This window comes from Arachis hypogaea, chromosome 14, assembly GCF_003086295.3.
Source record: "Arachis hypogaea cultivar Tifrunner chromosome 14, arahy.Tifrunner.gnm2.J5K5, whole genome shotgun sequence".
Classification (NCBI taxonomy): Eukaryota; Viridiplantae; Streptophyta; class Magnoliopsida; order Fabales; family Fabaceae; genus Arachis; species Arachis hypogaea.
The window spans coordinates 96177153-96194628 of NC_092049.1; the positions used below are offsets into that span (position 1 = coordinate 96177153).

Sequence of the window (17476 nt, forward strand, 5' to 3'; positions counted from 1 at the left end):
TCGCACAGATCTCTTCTCAACACCAAGGAAAACCAATTGGATCCATTTTCAACCTAATTCCATCAAGGCCAAAAGCTCAATTCAAAGCTTGAAGATCAATGGAAGAAAGTGTATAAATAGCTTAGAATTTAAGTTAGAGGGGGACTTGGCTTTTTCTTTTCACTTTTCAATTATTGGGCACTTTTACATCTTTTGTAATTTTCATTCTCTGTTAGTAAATTTCCAGAATGTATCGTTCAATTCGAATTTCCATTTTGAGAGCTATGAATAACTAAACCCCTTTCATTGGGTTAGGGAACTCTGTGTAATTCAATGGATCAATACTAGTTTTCATTCATCTTCTTCTTTCTTTTCTCTTGATTTTACTAGAACTCTTTCGTTCTTCATCCAATTGGATAGTTATCTTGGAAAAGAAGCTATTCATAATTGGATCTCCTCGGAACCTTGGAAGATGAATGAGGAGATCATGCTAGAATTGCTTTCTCACATTGGATTAGATTGGGGTTTGGATGGATATAGTGACATGTAATCTTACCAACACTTTGATCTATGAATTTGTGTGGTATAATCAGTTACCAAACTTCATCTCTTTCCATGAGCACTTAAATCAAGGAATTGGGCAATTGTTCATGCTTAGAGAGATTGGTGAGCCAAGGAATTGGGATCCAATTACTTAAGATTTCCAAGGAGATCAATGAATGCATTGATTGTGGAAGAGATGAAAATGAATTTGATCCGGAGAATTATATATCTCTTGAACCCAATGAATCCCCCATTCTTTGATTGATGCCAGGGCATTTTGGCCAGTTTCACTGACCTTTTTTTTTACTGTTTTTAAGGTAGTTTCATGCATTTTCTTAGAAAATAAGCTAATTTTGGGTAGATATTCACTTACATCTTGATTCAAGCATACATTGTGCACTTTACATGATTTCATGAGAATTTTGCATGAATTATATGACAAATTAGAGGATGCATGTCTCATGATTTGGATTAGAACTTTGATGCACTTTATTGTTTGATTTCAGGACAAAGGAAGCAAGGAAGAACCACGTTAGCAGCAACGTTAGTCTAACTAACGTGACCACTAAGGTGGAATGGGAGCTAGCTTGCAACGTTAATGAGAAAAGTAATCGCCAATAAAGCCCTCGAAGCCATCATAACCCACGTTAAGAGTCACGTTAACTAAGTTAACGTGAACTCTAACGTGGAAGAAAGAAAATGGAGCCAACGTTGGTGACACTTACCTTTGTCACTAACGTTGGACCAAGCTCATAAGTGGCCACGTTAAGAGCCACGTTAACTTAGTTAACGTGGACTCTAACGTTAAGAAGCAAAAGAGAAGCCAATGTTAGTGACATTCACCTTTGTCACTAACGTTGGCCAAGCCTCCATAAGCCACGTTAACTTCCACGTTAACTTAGTTAACGTGGAAGCTAACGTGGAGAGAGCAATTGATAGCCAACGTTAGTGACACTTACCTTTGTCACTAACGTTGGGGTGAACCACCAAGAGCCACCATGAGCAACGTTAACTCCCACGTTAACTAAGTTAACGTGGAAGCTAACGTGGATAAAGAGATGATGAGCCAACGTTAGTGACACTCACCTTTGTCACTAACGTTGGAGATGGCTAGCATGACTACGTTAGAAGCCACGTTAACTTAGTTAACATTGACTTTAACGTGGGAAATAGGGGCACATTGGAACGTTAGTGACAAAGGTAAGTGTCACTAACGTTCTCGAAGGATTGGCATTACTACGTTAGAAGCCACGTTAACCTAGTTAACGTGGATGCTAACGTAGGGACAAGGGAGGACTCTCCACGTTATTGGGAAAGGTAAGTCCCAATAACGTGTGCGAAGGACCAAGAGGCAAAGTTAGTGGTCACGTTAGTGCCACTAACGTTGAAGTCAACGTGATCTTATTTGGGTTAGGAACGTTAGTGAAAAAGGTGATTGTCACTAACGTTCTCGAACCCACACTTTCACTTAACGTTGACACCACTAACGTCCTAAGCCAAAGTCTCTGCCTACTTCACCTTTTCTCTCTGCAAGCAAAGCTAAGCCCAAGGAAAAGGATAACAGCTTCAAACTCAAGATTCAGAGGCCCATACCCAAGACTTAAAGAGCCAACTAGAAGATCGGAAGAGTAGTATATATAGGAGTAGCTTTGAATTAATTTAGGGGGTTGGAAACTTTAGGGAGCCTTTGGCATAGAACTACTCTCTATATTTTAATTTCTCTACACTTCTAGTTTTACTTTCATCATGTATTCTCCATCTTGGTTTTCATTTTCCAGAGCTATGAACAACTAAACCCCTTTCATTGGGTTAGGGAGCTCTGTTGTAATTTGATGGATCAATATTAGTTTTCATTCTCCTTCTTCTATCTTTTCTCTTGATTTTACTAGAAAGCTTTCGATCTTCATCCAATTGGGTAGTTATCTTGGAAAAGAAGCTATTCATACTTGGATCTCTTCTGAACCTTGAAAGAGGAATGAAGAAATCATGCTAGAAATGCTTTCTCATGCTGGACCAAATTAGGTTTGGATGGATATGTGACTATTATCCTACCATAACTTGATTTGGGAAATGCATGTGGTATAATCAGTGACCATACTTCATCTCTTCTCATGAGCAATTGACCAAGGAATTGGCTATTGATCAAGATTTGAGAGATTGAATTACCAAGAAATTGGAATTCGATCACTTAAGATTGCCAAGGAGATCAATGAAAGCATTGATTGAGGAAGAGATGAAAATGAACTTGATCCGGAGAATGCAACATCTCCTGAGCCCAATGAACTCCCCATTTCTGATCTTACCCATTCTCTTTAATTTCTGCCATTTACTTTTATGAGCAATTACCCCATTCCCCTTTAAGATTCTGCAATTTACTTTCCGCCATTTTCATTCAGCTTTTTATTTCTAGCATTTACTGTTTCTGCTATTTACTTTCCCGCCATTTAATTTTCTGCAAATCTCAAATCAAATTCTGGTTCGCTCAACTAGAACATTCCTCTAATTAAAGTTGCTTGATCAATCAATCTCTGTGGGATTCGACCTCACTCTATTGTGAGTTTTTACTTGACGACAAATTCGGTACACTTGCCAAAGAAAATTTGTTGACAGAAAAGTTTTGTGCATATCAAGTTTATGGCGCTGTTGCCGGGGATTGATTTTGAATCAACAATGATTAAATTGGAGGATAACTAGATTGAGCATTTTTCTTTTGTTTGATTTAAATTTCTGTTGAGTTAATTCACTTTCAGTTTTAGTTAATTTCTTCCCTTCCCCCTTCTTTTTCGTTTATTTTTTTTAGTTATTTACAAGTCAGTTCACTAACCCACAAACTGTTTGATATATTGCATCACTCACACTAACAGTAATTCTAACAGAATAGTTTCTGGATCTATTTCCTTGCTTGTACCTTGTTGGTTGTATGACAGGAAGGAGAAGCGGGGCTTCAACTTCTTTTGATTCTGAACCAGAGAGGACCTTCCTTAGATTAAGGAGGGAAGCAAGAGGAAAAAGAGTAGTGGGTGCTGAGGAAGAGGAAGAGTACTTTGAACTAGACATGGAGGAGAATATGGAGAACATTCATGAAGAAGAGGCTCACAACCACGGCAGAGAAGGTCTAGCAAATCATGCTCGGCAAGAGAGAAGAGTTCTAGGCTCCTACATCAACCCAAACCCAGGAAACTATGGGAGTAGCATTCAAAAGCCAACCATACATGCCAACAACTTTGAACTAAAACCACAGCTCATCACCCTTGTTCAGAACAACTGTTCATTCGGAGGAGGCGTCCAAGAAGACCCTGGTACGCGGAATTGTGATTACACTTTAATTATGTAAAATTCATTGCTCTTTCTTTCCCTGGAAATGGCGCCAAAAACATGATGCCAAGACCATGGTTCACAACTCCGTGTAACTAACCAGCAAGTGCACTGGGTCGTCCAAGTAATACCTTACGTGAGTAAGGGTCGAATCCCACGGAGATTGTCGGTATGAACAAGCTATGGTCACCTTGTAAATCTCAGTCAGGCGGATATAAATTGATAATGGTGTTTTCGAATAATAATTAATAGAATAGGGATAGAAATACTTATGTAATTCATTGGTGAGAATTTCAGATAAGCGAATGGAGATGCTTTCGTTCCTCTGAACCTCTGCTTTCCTGCTATCTTCATCCAATCAGTCTTACTCCTTTCCATGGCTGGCTTTATGTGATACATCACCACTGTCAATGGCTACTTTCGGTCATCTCTCGGGAAAATGATCCAATGCCCTGTCACGGCACGGCTAATCGTCTGGAGGCATAACCCTTGTCAATGGCTTCATCTTATCCTCTCAGTGAAAATGGTCAACGCACCCTGTCACGGCACAGCTATTCATCTGTCGGTTCTCGATCATGCTGGAATAGGATTTACTATCCTTTTGCGTCTGTCACTAACGCCCCGCAATCGCGAGTTTGGAGCTCGTCACAGTCATTCATTCATTGAATCCTACTCAGAATACCACAGACAAGGTTTAGACCTTCCGGATTCTCTTGAATGCCGCCATCATTCTAGCTTACACCACGAAGATTCTGGTTAGGAGATCTAAGAGATACTCATTCAGTCGAAGGTAGAACGGAAGTGGTTGTCAGGCACGCGTTCATAGGGAATGATGATGATTGTCACATTCATCACATTCAGATTGAAGCACGAATGAATATCTTAGAAGCGAAATAAGATGAATTGAATAGAAAACAGTAGCACTTTGCATTAATCTTGGAGGAACAGCAGAGCTCCACACCTTAATCTATGGAGTGTAGAAACTCTACCGTTGAAAATACATAAGTGAAAGGTCCAGGCATGGCCGAGAGGCCAGCCCCCATGGTCTAAGAACTATGCGTTCAAAGATGGTCAAAAAGACGTCTAATACAATAGTGAAAGGTCCTATTTATAATAAACTAGCTACTAGGGTTTACAGAAGTAAGTAATTGATGCATAAATCCACTTCCGGGGCCCACTTGGTGTGTGCTTGGGCTGAGCTTGAGTGTTGCACGTGTAGAGGTCCTTCTTGGAGTTGAACGCCAGCTTTTGTGCCAGTTTGGGCGTTCAACTCTGGTTTTGGCTCCTTTTCTGGCGCTGGACGCCAGATTTGGGCAGAAAGCTGGCGTTGAACGCCAGTTTACGTCGTCTATTCTTAGCCAAAGTATGGACTATTATATATTGCTGGAAAGCCCTGGATGTCTAGTTTCCAACGCAATTGGAAGAGCGCCATTTCGAGTTCTGTAGCTCCAGAAAATCCACTTTGAGTGCAGGGAGGTCAGAATCCAACAGCATCAGCAGTCCTTCTTCATCCTCTGAATCTGATTTCTGCTCAAGTCCCTCAATTTCAGCCAGAAAATACCTGAAATCACAGAAAAACACACAAACTCATAGTAAAGTCCAGAAATGTGAATTTAACATAAAAACTAATGAAAACATCCCTAAAAGTAACTAGATCCTACTAAAAACATACTAAAAACAATGTCAAAAAGCGTATAAATTATCCGCTCATCAGACCCCAATCAACATCTAACCACCTTCCTGAGGATATGCGATACTGTGAAGTCTAATGGTGTTCATCCTGACACCAATAGACTACTTTTGTTCCCTTTCTCACTCAAGGATAAGGCATCTAAATGGCTGGAATCCTTCCCTAAAGAGAGTTTGACAACCTGGGAAGATGTGGTGAACAAATTTTTAGCCAGATTCTATCCTCCTCAATGGATTAACAGGCTGAGAGCTGAGGTTCAAACTTTCAGGCAGCAGGATGGTGAGACTCTATATGAAGCATGGGAGAGGTTTAAGGACCTTACAAGGAGGTGTCCACCAGATATGTTCAATGAATGGGTGCAGCTACACATTTTTTATGAAGGCCTTTCTTATGAATCAAAGAAGGCAGTGGACCACTCATCCAAGGGATCTCTGAACAAGAAGAAGACCATTGAAGAGGCCATAGATGTCATTGAAACTGTAGCAGAGAATGACTACTTCTATGCCTCCGAAAGAGGGAACACTAGAGGAGTGATGGAGCTAAACAATGTAGATGCTCTGCTGGCCCAAAACAAGCTCATTACCAAGCAATTAGCTGACCTCACCAAGAAGATGGAGAGGAACCAAGTAGCAGCAATCACCACCTCATCAACAACCCAAGAGGGAGTGAATGCAGAGGCAGAAAGTGAGCAGGAGCAAGCCAACTACATTGGGAATTCACCTAGACAAAATCCTGACCCATACTCCAAGACCTATAACCCTGGTTGGAGGAATCACCTAAACTTTGGGTGGGTAATCAACAAGATCAAAGCCAAGATCAGAGACGTCACAACCCCAACAACAATGTAGCTCACCAACAATTCACACAGAGAACATATCAACACCCCCATAACAACACGTCTCCACATCCATATCAAAACCAAAATAACACTCCTCATCCTTCTACCTCTAATCCCAACCTACCATCATCTAATGACAGACTTTCAAGGATTGAGAACCTGCTTGAAGGCATATGAAAAGAGATTCAAGAAAACAAGGTGTTCAAGGAGGAAGTGCGAGCAAATTTTAAGAACCAGGGAGACACCATCAAGAGGTTGGAATCTCAAGTGGGGTATCTCTCTGAGCAGATTCCCAAACCTACAGATGGATTCCCAAGTGACACAGAGAAAAATTCGAGAGGTGAAACAAAGAAAGTAAGATGGGAAGATTGCAAGATGGTCACTATAAGTGGTAAGGAGACTGAGGACAAGCCAAACAAGCCGTCAGAATAACCTGGAGATACCTCAGCAGAAAAGAAGGAAAAAGATCACCAAGAACCAAAAATCTCACAACAAGAGCTGCTGAGACTCTATGCACCCTTTCCCCAACTATTCAATGGTGCTGTGTAGAAGAGAATATACTCAAGATTTCTTGACTCGTTTGCATCTCTGCATGTAAACATACCATTCATCAAGACCATCCAACAAATACCTGCATACATCAAGTATATGAAGGAACTGCTTCCCAGGAAAAGCTCACTCAAGGGAGGCCAAACTATAGTGATAAACAAGGAGTGCAGTGCCCTCATTCAACCAGAGTTGCCTACAAAAAGAAAGGACCCAGGGAGTTTCTACATTCCTTGTGCCATCGGAGAAACCATGTTTGATAAGGGACTCTACGATTTGGGAGCAAGCATCAACTTAATGCCCTTATCCCTTATGAAAAGGCTGCAGATCAATGAGATAATGCCCACAGATGTAGTCATCAGGCTGGCTGATAAAACTCAAAAATAAGCAATAGGAGTGGTGGAAAATGTGTTGGTAAAGGTTGGGAAATACTTCCTCCCAACAGACTTTGTCATATTGGACATAGAAGAGAGTCACACTCACCCAATTATATTTGGAAGACCATTCCTAGCTACAACCAGAGCACTCATAGATGTAGAGCGAGGGGAGCTAATCTTGAGGATCCATGATGAACAACTCAACTTTAATGTCTTCAAACTCTCACAAAAAACAGATCAAGAGAACAAGGAACCAAGGAAGAATCACAGTGAGATACTGAAGGAAGAAACAAGCACTGAAGCACAACCAGCAAATCTGGGAACTCCCTTGATTGATGAACAAGGCAAATAACAATTGCCACAGCTCAAAGAAAATCAGGAGGAACCCAAACCACCAGAATCATATGAGACCAGTAACCACATTTCCTTAGAGAAGGAGGTCACAAAGAGTAAGACAACATCACAAGGAACAAAGAAGAAGGTACCAAGGAGGTGGAGGAACAAGAAGATCCCTACCGAGGACTTCTCTCCAAGGGATAAAGTGATCTCAGCTTACTTCCCAGATATCCCCCTGATCTTCCCACTGTACCATCTCAGTTACCTAAGGTCTTCACTATCAACAGAGTTCTCTCCTTGGAACATGTAGAGATCATTGATACAACCACTGGATATAGGTCTACTGCCAGAGGAGAAGACTTGAAGCATTATCAACCTCCCTGATGAAGGAGAAACGTCAAGCTAGTGACGCTAAAGAAGCGCTTCATGGGAGGCAACCCATGTTTTATATGCTTTTAGAAAATAGTGAATAAGTCAATATTCATGAATTCCAACCCAAACTTAACAAACACTTGGTGAAATCCTTATTAGGCAGTATATAGTGAAGAATAAGTTTGGTGTTCAAAGCAGGCCGAGAGAGCAAGAATGCAAACCAGAGCATGCTAATCTTGGAGCCTTGAATAAAACTTTTTCATCACAGTGCTACAAACTAAGTTTGGTGTCACCCAAGGTGCCACCAATGTGCATATAAGGATACACAATTAGTTAGTTAGTTGGTGTTCATGAATAAACAATCTAGTTCGTTTTCTTTATTATTCTAGCCATAAAGTTTAATTTCTCAATGATATTAATTTTTCTTATTTTATTTTTATAGGAAAAGGGAAAGGAGCATTGAAGGGGATTGATTGGACAATTAAATGAGGAAGGTTCGGACACCACAAGAGGAGGGTACTACACACGTGCATCAAGAAAGGATTGGTCAAAGAAGCTGGATGATGCTCTTTGGGCATACAGAACAGCATTCAAAACTCCACTTGGAATGTCCCCATATCAACTGGTGTATGGGAAAGCTTGTCATTTACCACTGGAGCTGGAACACAAAGCTCCCTGGGCTCTCAAGATACTAAATTTTGACAGCATTGCTGCTGGTGCAAAGAGGATCCTGCAACTACAAGAGATGGAGGAATTTAGATCTCAAGCCTATGAAAATGCCAAGATTTATAAAGAAAAGGTGAAGAGAAGACATGACCTGCATCTGGCACCAAGGAGTTTTGAAAAGGGGCAACAAGTTCACCTTTACAACTCCAAATTGAGACTGTTCCCTGGCAAACTCAAGACAAGGTGGTCAGGACCCTTCCTTGTCACAAAGGTCTCGCCATATGAGCACATAGAAATCATGGATGAAAGTTCTGAAAGGACATTCACTGTTAATGGACAAAGACTCAAACATTATATGGGCAACATGGGGGAAAACCCCAGAGTAAAGTATCATCTCAAGTAATTGAGGAATCGTCGAGCTAGCGACGATAAAAGAGCGCTCTGTTGGGAGGCAACCCAACCTTAGGTAGTTTCCTTTTCATCTTTATTTCAATAAAGGTCATAAGTTGTTTCCCATGTATTGCGAGGAGCTAAGTTTGGTGTTCCACACCAAAACAATCCAAGAGTGAAAGTGTAATTCTAAATTTGGTGTTCCACCAAAGGATCTTAGTTAGAATCCCACTCCACTCCCAAAGCACATTGCTAGCTCCAACCAATCAAGGGAAACCACTTAGATGTAGTTAGACTTTAATTAATAATTGTTTTGTTAATAACAAGATATGAGGTTCTCTGTATATATGCAAGGTTTTGTACTGGGCAAAGAACTAAGTTTGGTGTTCACACACCAAATTAAGTTCAGAAGTCACAAGCATACATGCAAGTTAACTATTTCTCAAGTGCTTTGGGAACAAGCAACTTCCAATAACTTTGCAGGAATCTTATGAGGAAATGGTGCACCTTCACCCAAGGAAGTGAGGTAGCAAAGACTAGGATGATGACAAAAAGAGGGCAACTAGAAACCATCACCCGAAGGTTGTATTGTTACTTAATTCCATGTACTTAGAATGTTGAAAGTTGGAAGTCCGAATGCACTTTTGATTAATAGTTACTCGTTAGTTGGAACCCTTTTAAATTCTATCTTTTAAGTTTTTCATTGCTTAGGTCTAGGATTGCTAGTCTGAATGTCATTACTGCATCATTTCCTTACTTACTTGTATGCTTGTCCTTGTGAATCAAATGAAAAGAGAATGAGTGTTTTATAAAAGACCAGAGTTTTATACTATGGAGTAAGTTCCTAAGTTTGTGGTGTAGTCATAAGTTAGCTAAGTTGGTTCACCAACAAGGTGGGAAGACAACTATCTGTCCTAAATTATATGCTTTGAACACACCTCATGAGACTAGCTAAATAAAAAGATCCTAATAAGAAAAAGGGAAAGAAACAATTAAAGTGAAGAATAAAAGAAAAATAGCAAGAAAAGAGGCTGGGCACCAAGGGTTTGAGTTTTGAGGGATGTGTCTATGGTGTTCTTGTACCAAGGATCTGCTTGGATTACTAAGCTCTCAGGGGTGCTTTATCACCTGGTAACTTGGGTTAACTAACCCGGGATTATCAGCTGAAAGTCCACTATCAAGAGCAATCTTTGCTACAGAACATTTAGTAGCCCAAAGAGGTGCTGGACACCAAGACCTCAAGGAAAGAAAATAAACAAACCATGTGCCTGTGGTGTGTATGTATGGGGGAGAGACTTGAGGAAGTAAGTCCTTAGGGGTGTTTCAACACCTAGCACCTTGAACCAACTGGTTCGGGAGTGTTGGCTGAAAGCTTATTTTAAAGAGTTGCCCCCTTACAGAGCACTTAGCCTAAGAACACAAATAAGCCCTGAATTGACAAGAAACAAAAGGGATCAATGAATAAAAGTCTCATGGGATGCAAGCAAAGTGAGTATTCTAGGACATGATAAAGGTCTGAAAGCCAGTGAAGGAATGAACCTAAGTTGCTATGCATGAAACCACCATAAAACCAGGGACATGACTTCCACAAGAATGACTCATTTTCTCTTGGCATTCCATTCATCATTCTCTTGTTCCAGTACTTGCTTAGGGACAAGCAAGCTTTAAGTTTGGTGTTGTGATGCCAGGGCATTTTGGCCAGTTTCATTGACCTTTTCTTTACTGTTTTTAAGGTAGTTTCATGCATTTTCTTAGAAAATAAGCTAGTTTTGGGTAGATATTTACTTACATCTTGATTCAAGCATACATTGTGCACTTTACATGATTTCATGAGAATTTTGCATGAATTATGTAACAAATTAGAGGATGCATGTCTCATGATTTGGATTAGAACTTTGATGCACTTTATTGCTTGATTTCAGGACAAAGGAAGCAAGGAAGAACCACGTTAGCAGCCACGTTAGTCTAACTAACGTGACCACTAACGTGGAATGGGAGCTAGCTTGCAACGTTAATGAGAAAAGTAATCGCCAATAACGCCCTCGAAGCCATCATAACCCACGTTAAGAGTCACGTTAACTAAGTTAACGTGAACTCTAACGTGGAAGAAAGAAAATGGAGCCAACATTAGTGACACTTACCTTTGTCACTAACGTTGGACCAAGCTCATAAGTGGCCACATTAAGAGCCACATCAACTTAGTTAACGTGGACTCTAACGTTAAGAAGCAAAAGAGAAGCCAACGTTAGTGACATTCACCTTTGTCACTAACGTTGGCCAAGCCTCCATAAGCCACGTTAACTCCCACGTTAACTTAGTTAACGTGGAAGCTAACGTGGAGAGAGCAATTGATAGTCAACGTTAGTGACACTTACCTTTGTCACTAACGTTGGGGTGAACCACCAAAAGCCACCATGAGCAATGTTAACTCCCACGTTAACTTAGTTAACGTGGAAGATAACGTGGATAAAGAGATGATGAGCCAACATTAGTGACACTCACCTTTGTCACTAACGTTGGAGATGGCTAGCATGACTACGTTAGAAGCCACGTTAACTTAGTTAACGTGGACTCTAACGTGGGAAATAGGGGCACATTGGAACGTTAGTGACAAAGGTAAGTGTCACTAACGTTCTCGAAGGATTGGCATTACTACGTTAGAAGCCACGTTAACCTAGATAACGTGGACGCTAACGTAGGGACAAGGGAGGACTCTCCACGTTATTGGGAAAGGTAAGTCCCAATAACGTGTGCGAAGGACCAAGAGGCAAAGTTAGTGGTCACGTTAGTGCCACTAACGTTGAAGTCAACGTGATCATATTTGGGTTAGGAACGTTAGTGAAAAAGGTGATTGTCACTAACGTTCTCGAACCCACACTTTCACTTAACGTTGACACCACTAACGTCCTAAGCCAAAGTCTCTGCCTACTTCACCTTTTCTCTCTGCAAGCAAAGCTAAGCCCAAGGAAAAGGATAACAGCTTCAAACTCAAGATTCAGAGGCCCATACCCAAGACTTAAAGAGCCAACTAGAAGATCGGAAGAGTAGTACATATAGGAGTAGCTTTGAATTAATTTAGGGGGTTGGAAACTTTAGGGAGCCTTTGGCATAGAACTACTCTCTGTATTTTACTTTCTCTGCACTTCTAGTTTTACTTTCATCATGTATTCTCCATCTTGGTTTTCATTTTCCAGAGCTATGAACAACTAAACCCCTTTCATTGGGTTAGGGAGCTCTGTTGTAATTTGATGGATCAATATTAGTTTTCATTCTCCTTCTTCTATCTTTTCTCTTGATTTTACTAGAAAGCTTTCGATCTTCATCCAATTGGGTAGTTATCTTGGAAAAGAAGCTATTCATACTTGGATCTCTTCTGAACCTTGAAAGAGGAATGAAGAAATCATGCTAGAAATGTTTTCTCATGCTGGACCAAATTAGGTTTGGATGGATATGTGACTATAATCCTACCAGCACTTGATTTGGAAAATGCATGTGGTATAATCAGTGACCATACTTCATCTCTTCTCATGAGCAATTGACCAAGGAATTGGCTATTGATCAAGATTTGAGAGATTGAATTACCAAGAAATTGGAATTCGATCACTTAAGATTGCCAAGGAGATCAATGAAAGCATTGATTGAGGAAGAGATGAAAATGAACTTGATCCGGAGAATGCAACATCTCCTGAGCCCAATGAACTCCCCATTTCTGATCTTACCCATTCTCTTTAATTTCTGCCATTTACTTTTATGAGCAATTACCCCATTCCCATTTAAGATTCTGCAATTTACTTTCCGCCATTTACATTCAGCTCTTTATTTCTAGCATTTACTGTTTCTGCTATTTACTTTCCCGCCATTTAATTTACTGCAAATCTCAAATCAAATTCTGGTTCGCTCAACTAGAACATTCCTCTAATTAAAGTTGCTTGATCAATCAATCTCTGTGGGATTCGACCTCACTCTATTGTGAGTTTTTACTTGACGACAAATTCGGTACATTTGCCGAAGAAAATTTGTTGAGAGACAAGTTTTGTGCGTATCACTGATCTACCCCATTCTATCTACTTTCTGCTCTTTAATTTCATGCTAATTCCCCTTCCCATTTATATTCTTGCAATTTAAGCTTCTGCACTTAAATTCCCTGCAATTGAATCTTTTGTTCCTTTAATTTCTTGCAATTTAAGTTTCCCGCCAATTTTACTTTCTGTAAATTCTCAACCAAATCTGATTTCGCTCAACTAGTATAATTCACCAATTATAATTGATCGATCTACCAATCCCTGTGGGAATCGACCTCACTCTTTTGTGAGTTTTTACTTGACGATAATCCGGTGCACTTGCCGGAAGGAAATTGTTGAGAGACAGTTTCTGCGCATCAAGTTTATGGCGCCGTTGCCGGGGATTGGTTTTGTATTGACATTTACCAAATTGGAGGATAACTAGATTGAGCACTTTTATTTTCTTTTGTTACTTGAATTCCAATTTCTTCTGTTACATTTAATTTCTGCATATTTTAGTTGCTTTTCGTTAATTTTACCTTACTTCTTTACTTTCCAGCAAGCTAACCCACTAACTATTTGATAAATTACACTGACCAAGCTAACTATAGTCTATTAAGTAGACTCTACACTTGTTGTTTCTTGTACTTTTTCATTGTATGACAGGTAGGAGAAAGGAAATTCTAACTTCATTTGATAGTGAACCAGAAAGAACCTTCTTGAGATTAAGGAGGGAAGCAAGAGGAAAAAGAGTTGTTGGTGCAGAAGAAGAGGAGGAATACTTTGATATAACTATGGAGGATGATATGGAAAACCATCATGAATAAGAGGTGAATAACCATGCCAGAAGAGGTGGAGCTAACCCTGCTGGACAAGAGAGGAGAGTTCTGGGCTCATACATCAATCCAAATCCAGGAAATTGTGGTAGCAGCATTCAGAGGCCAACCATCCATGCTAACAATTTCGAATTAAAGCCTCAGCTCATAACTCTTGTCCAAAACAACTGTTCTTTTGGAGGAAGTGCACAAGAGGATCCTAATGAGCATCTCACTAAATTCCAAAGGATATGTGACACGGTTAAATCTAATGGTGTTCATCAACTGACACTTATAGATTGTTACTGTTTCCATTTTCTTTGAGAGACAAGGCATCAAAATGGCTAGAATCATTCCCAAAGGAAAGCTTAACCACATGGGAAGATGTAATGAGCAGATTTTTGACAAGGTTCTACCCTCCACAAAGAGTAAACATGCTAAGAACTGAAGTGCAGACATTCAGACAGCAAGATGGTGAAACTCTCTATGAAGCTTGGGAGAGATTCAAAGACTTGACAAAGAAATACCCCCTGACATGTTTAATGAGTGGGTGCAAATCCACATCTTTTATGAAGGGCTGAATTATGAATCAAAGAAGGCTGTAGACCACTCATCTGGAGGTTCCCTAAACAAGAAGAAGACCATTGAAGAGGTCATTGATGTTATAGAGACAGTGGCTGACAATGAGTACTTTTATGCCTCAGATAGGAGTAACAACAGGGGATTCTTGGAATTAAACCATATGGATGCAATCTTGGCCCAGAACAAGATAATTACCAAGCAACTAGCTGAGTTGACCAAGCAAATAGATAAGACTCAGGCGGCAGCTATTCACACTCAACCATCATCCCAAGAAGAATTGGAGACAGAAGAAGGAGCCAACTAAGAGGAAGCTAATTACCTTGTAAATTCATCTAGGCAAACTAATGATCCTTACTCTAAAACCTATAATTCTGGTTGGAGAAACCACCCAAACATTGGGTGGGGGAACTAACAAAACCAAGGCCAAGACCACAGACCACACAATCTAACCCAGTATAACAATTCCACTCACCAAAACTCCAACCAAAAACCATACCATACCACACAAAACACCTACTCACAACCACCACACCAAAGCCACAACAACCACTCTCAACACCCCAATTCCACCCAACCATCACCACATGATGAGGACAGAATGGCCAGGATGGAAGCTATGCTTGCAAACCTTTGCAAGGAGTTTGAAGATATAAAGAAATTCAAGGAAGATGTGAGAGGGAGTATAAAAAAGCCGAGGAGAGATTATTAAGAATCTAGAAGCTCAAATAGGACATCTCTCACAGTAGATTTCGAAGCCCACGGATAGTTTTCCAAGTGACACTGAGAAGAATCCAAGAGGGGAAATGAAGAAGGTAAGATGGGAAGAGTGTAAGGTAGTTACACTTGCAAATGAAGAAATTCTATATAAAGATACTAGCAAACCAATAAAGAACAGCCAAGAAAGCCCCCAAGGCAACTTGGAGAAAAAAGAACAAGGAATTGGATATGTACAAAGCAAAGAAGCAATAAGGGAAGAAACTCCGAAACCTTATGAGCCAAAAGCACCATTTCCTTAGAGACTAAAGGGAGGTGAGGAAGAAAAGTCATACTCAAGATTCCTAGACATGTTTACATCCCTCAATGTCAACATTCCCTTTGTCAAAATTCTCCAACAAATGCCCCCATACATCAAGTGCATGAAAGAGCTACTAGCCAGGAAGGGCAACCTGAAGGGTGGCCAAACAGTGGTGATGAACAAAGAATACAGTGCTCTTATTCAGAAGGACGAACTTCTAAAAAAAAGATCCATGGAGCTTTCATATTCTATGTGCTATAGGAGAAACAAAAATTGACAGAGGATTTTGTGACTTAGGAGCTATCATAAATGTGATGCCTCTATCTCTTATGAAGAAGTTACAAATCAATGAGCTGAGATCCACGGATGTAATCATCCAATTAGCAGACAAAACTCAGAAGCAAGCTAAAGGAATAGTCGAAAATGTGCTGGTGAAAGTGGGAAACCACTTCATCCCCACTGACTTTGTTATTCTGGACATGGAAGAAAGTTACCTTGATTTCATTATTCTTGGGAGACCATTTCTAGCCACTGCTAGAGCCCTGATAGATGTGGAACAAGGGGAGTTAATCCAAAGAATATATGATGAGCACCTCACCTTCCGTGCTTTCAAATCTACATCTGAATCCGAGCCAGAACCTAAGGAGCCAAAGGATGATCACAGTAACATGTGCAAAAGGGAAGGCAACAGTGAATCAGCAGCTGAACAACAGAAACAGTCCTTGGTGAACAAGCAAGAACTTCAAGAGATACATCAACCAAGAGAATTCAAGAAAGAGCTAAAGCCACACGAATCAAGAAGAGCCGCTAACAAGGATCTCCCTAACACAACAAGAGTCAATGGAGCACTAATGGAAGAAGCGAAAAGAGTTGTGAAGAAATTGCCAAGGGGATAGAGAAACAAGAAAGTTCCTACAGAAGGTTTTTCCCCTGGAGACAAGGTAATATCAATCTACCATTCACCAATCCCACTCCATCTGCCCACCATTCCATCTCAGTTACCTCAAGTGTTCACCATCAGAAAGGTCCTTTCCATGGAGCATCTAGAAATCATCAAGGAATCAAGTGGAGAAAGCTTTACAGTGAGAGGAGAGGACCTCAAGCATTACAATCCACAGTAGCAGTAAACCAACCGTCAATCTAGTGACGCTAAAGAATCGCTCCATGGAAGGCAGCCCATGATTTAGTTTCTTTGTTTTTAGTACTTCAGTATGAATAATAAGTGTTGCTCTAACATGAATTCTAGCTCGTATAGGCAATTTTGACAATTATCATGACATTGAGAAGCATATGATCCAATTCTAAGTTTGATGTGCCTACAGGCACACTAAGATACCTTTCAAAAATAATTATCATAGTGCCAATTTGACATTTGTTTCCTGGAATATATAGCTAAACATTAAGTTTGGTGTTCTATATATTGCAAGAACAAGTCATGAGAGTCAAGTTTTCTTGAGTTTTAAAAGTCATAAAAGTGCAACCATGGTTATAATTTTTAGTTCATGTTTAGAAATAGCAAAATAAAGTTTTTCTCATGATGGTTTAACCAAAAAGTGACACTAATTTCATTGAGATTTCAATGACAACATTTGGAGGAAGTGACACTTTGAACCATATGACCAAACACTAAGTTTGGTGTCCTCCAAGACTATATATTGTGGCACCAAAAAGAGTCACAGTTGATTAAACTAGCATAAGGAATGATAGTCAAAGTTTCAGTTTTAAATATTAATTGTTCTCTTGCCACCACCAGTTAGTACTCACTCCTTTTGTCTTGTTATGATGGTTAGGTGAGCAAGAACTATTTAATGAAAGGGACAAGACAATGAAAGAGTAAGGCTAGCATGAAGACAAAAGTGGATCACATGGCTTGAAGGGTGAGTCTGCACATCCTTGGAAGAAGCACTTGGAAGACCGAAGAGATATGCTTCATGAAGAGGCAACTTTTGTCTTTATTCAAGTTTACATGCAAACACTTCATGCATAAACTTGCCCAAGGAATCCTAGCCAT

At 40.1% G+C, this 17476-nt stretch overlaps 2 non-coding genes across 2 annotated transcripts; both read right to left on the reverse strand.

Annotated features, from left to right (window-relative positions):
- Positions 1–5766: 5766 nt before the first annotated feature.
- Positions 5767–5873, reverse strand: LOC112745197 (small nucleolar RNA R71). The gene has a single exon (XR_003173137.1). It is a non-coding gene; the product is annotated as a small nucleolar RNA R71 (small nucleolar RNA).
- Positions 5874–14302: 8429 nt separating this feature from the next.
- Positions 14303–14409, reverse strand: LOC112745065 (small nucleolar RNA R71). Its single transcript, XR_003173012.1, has one exon. It is a non-coding gene; the product is annotated as a small nucleolar RNA R71 (small nucleolar RNA).
- Between the last annotated feature and the right edge of the window lie 3067 nt (positions 14410–17476).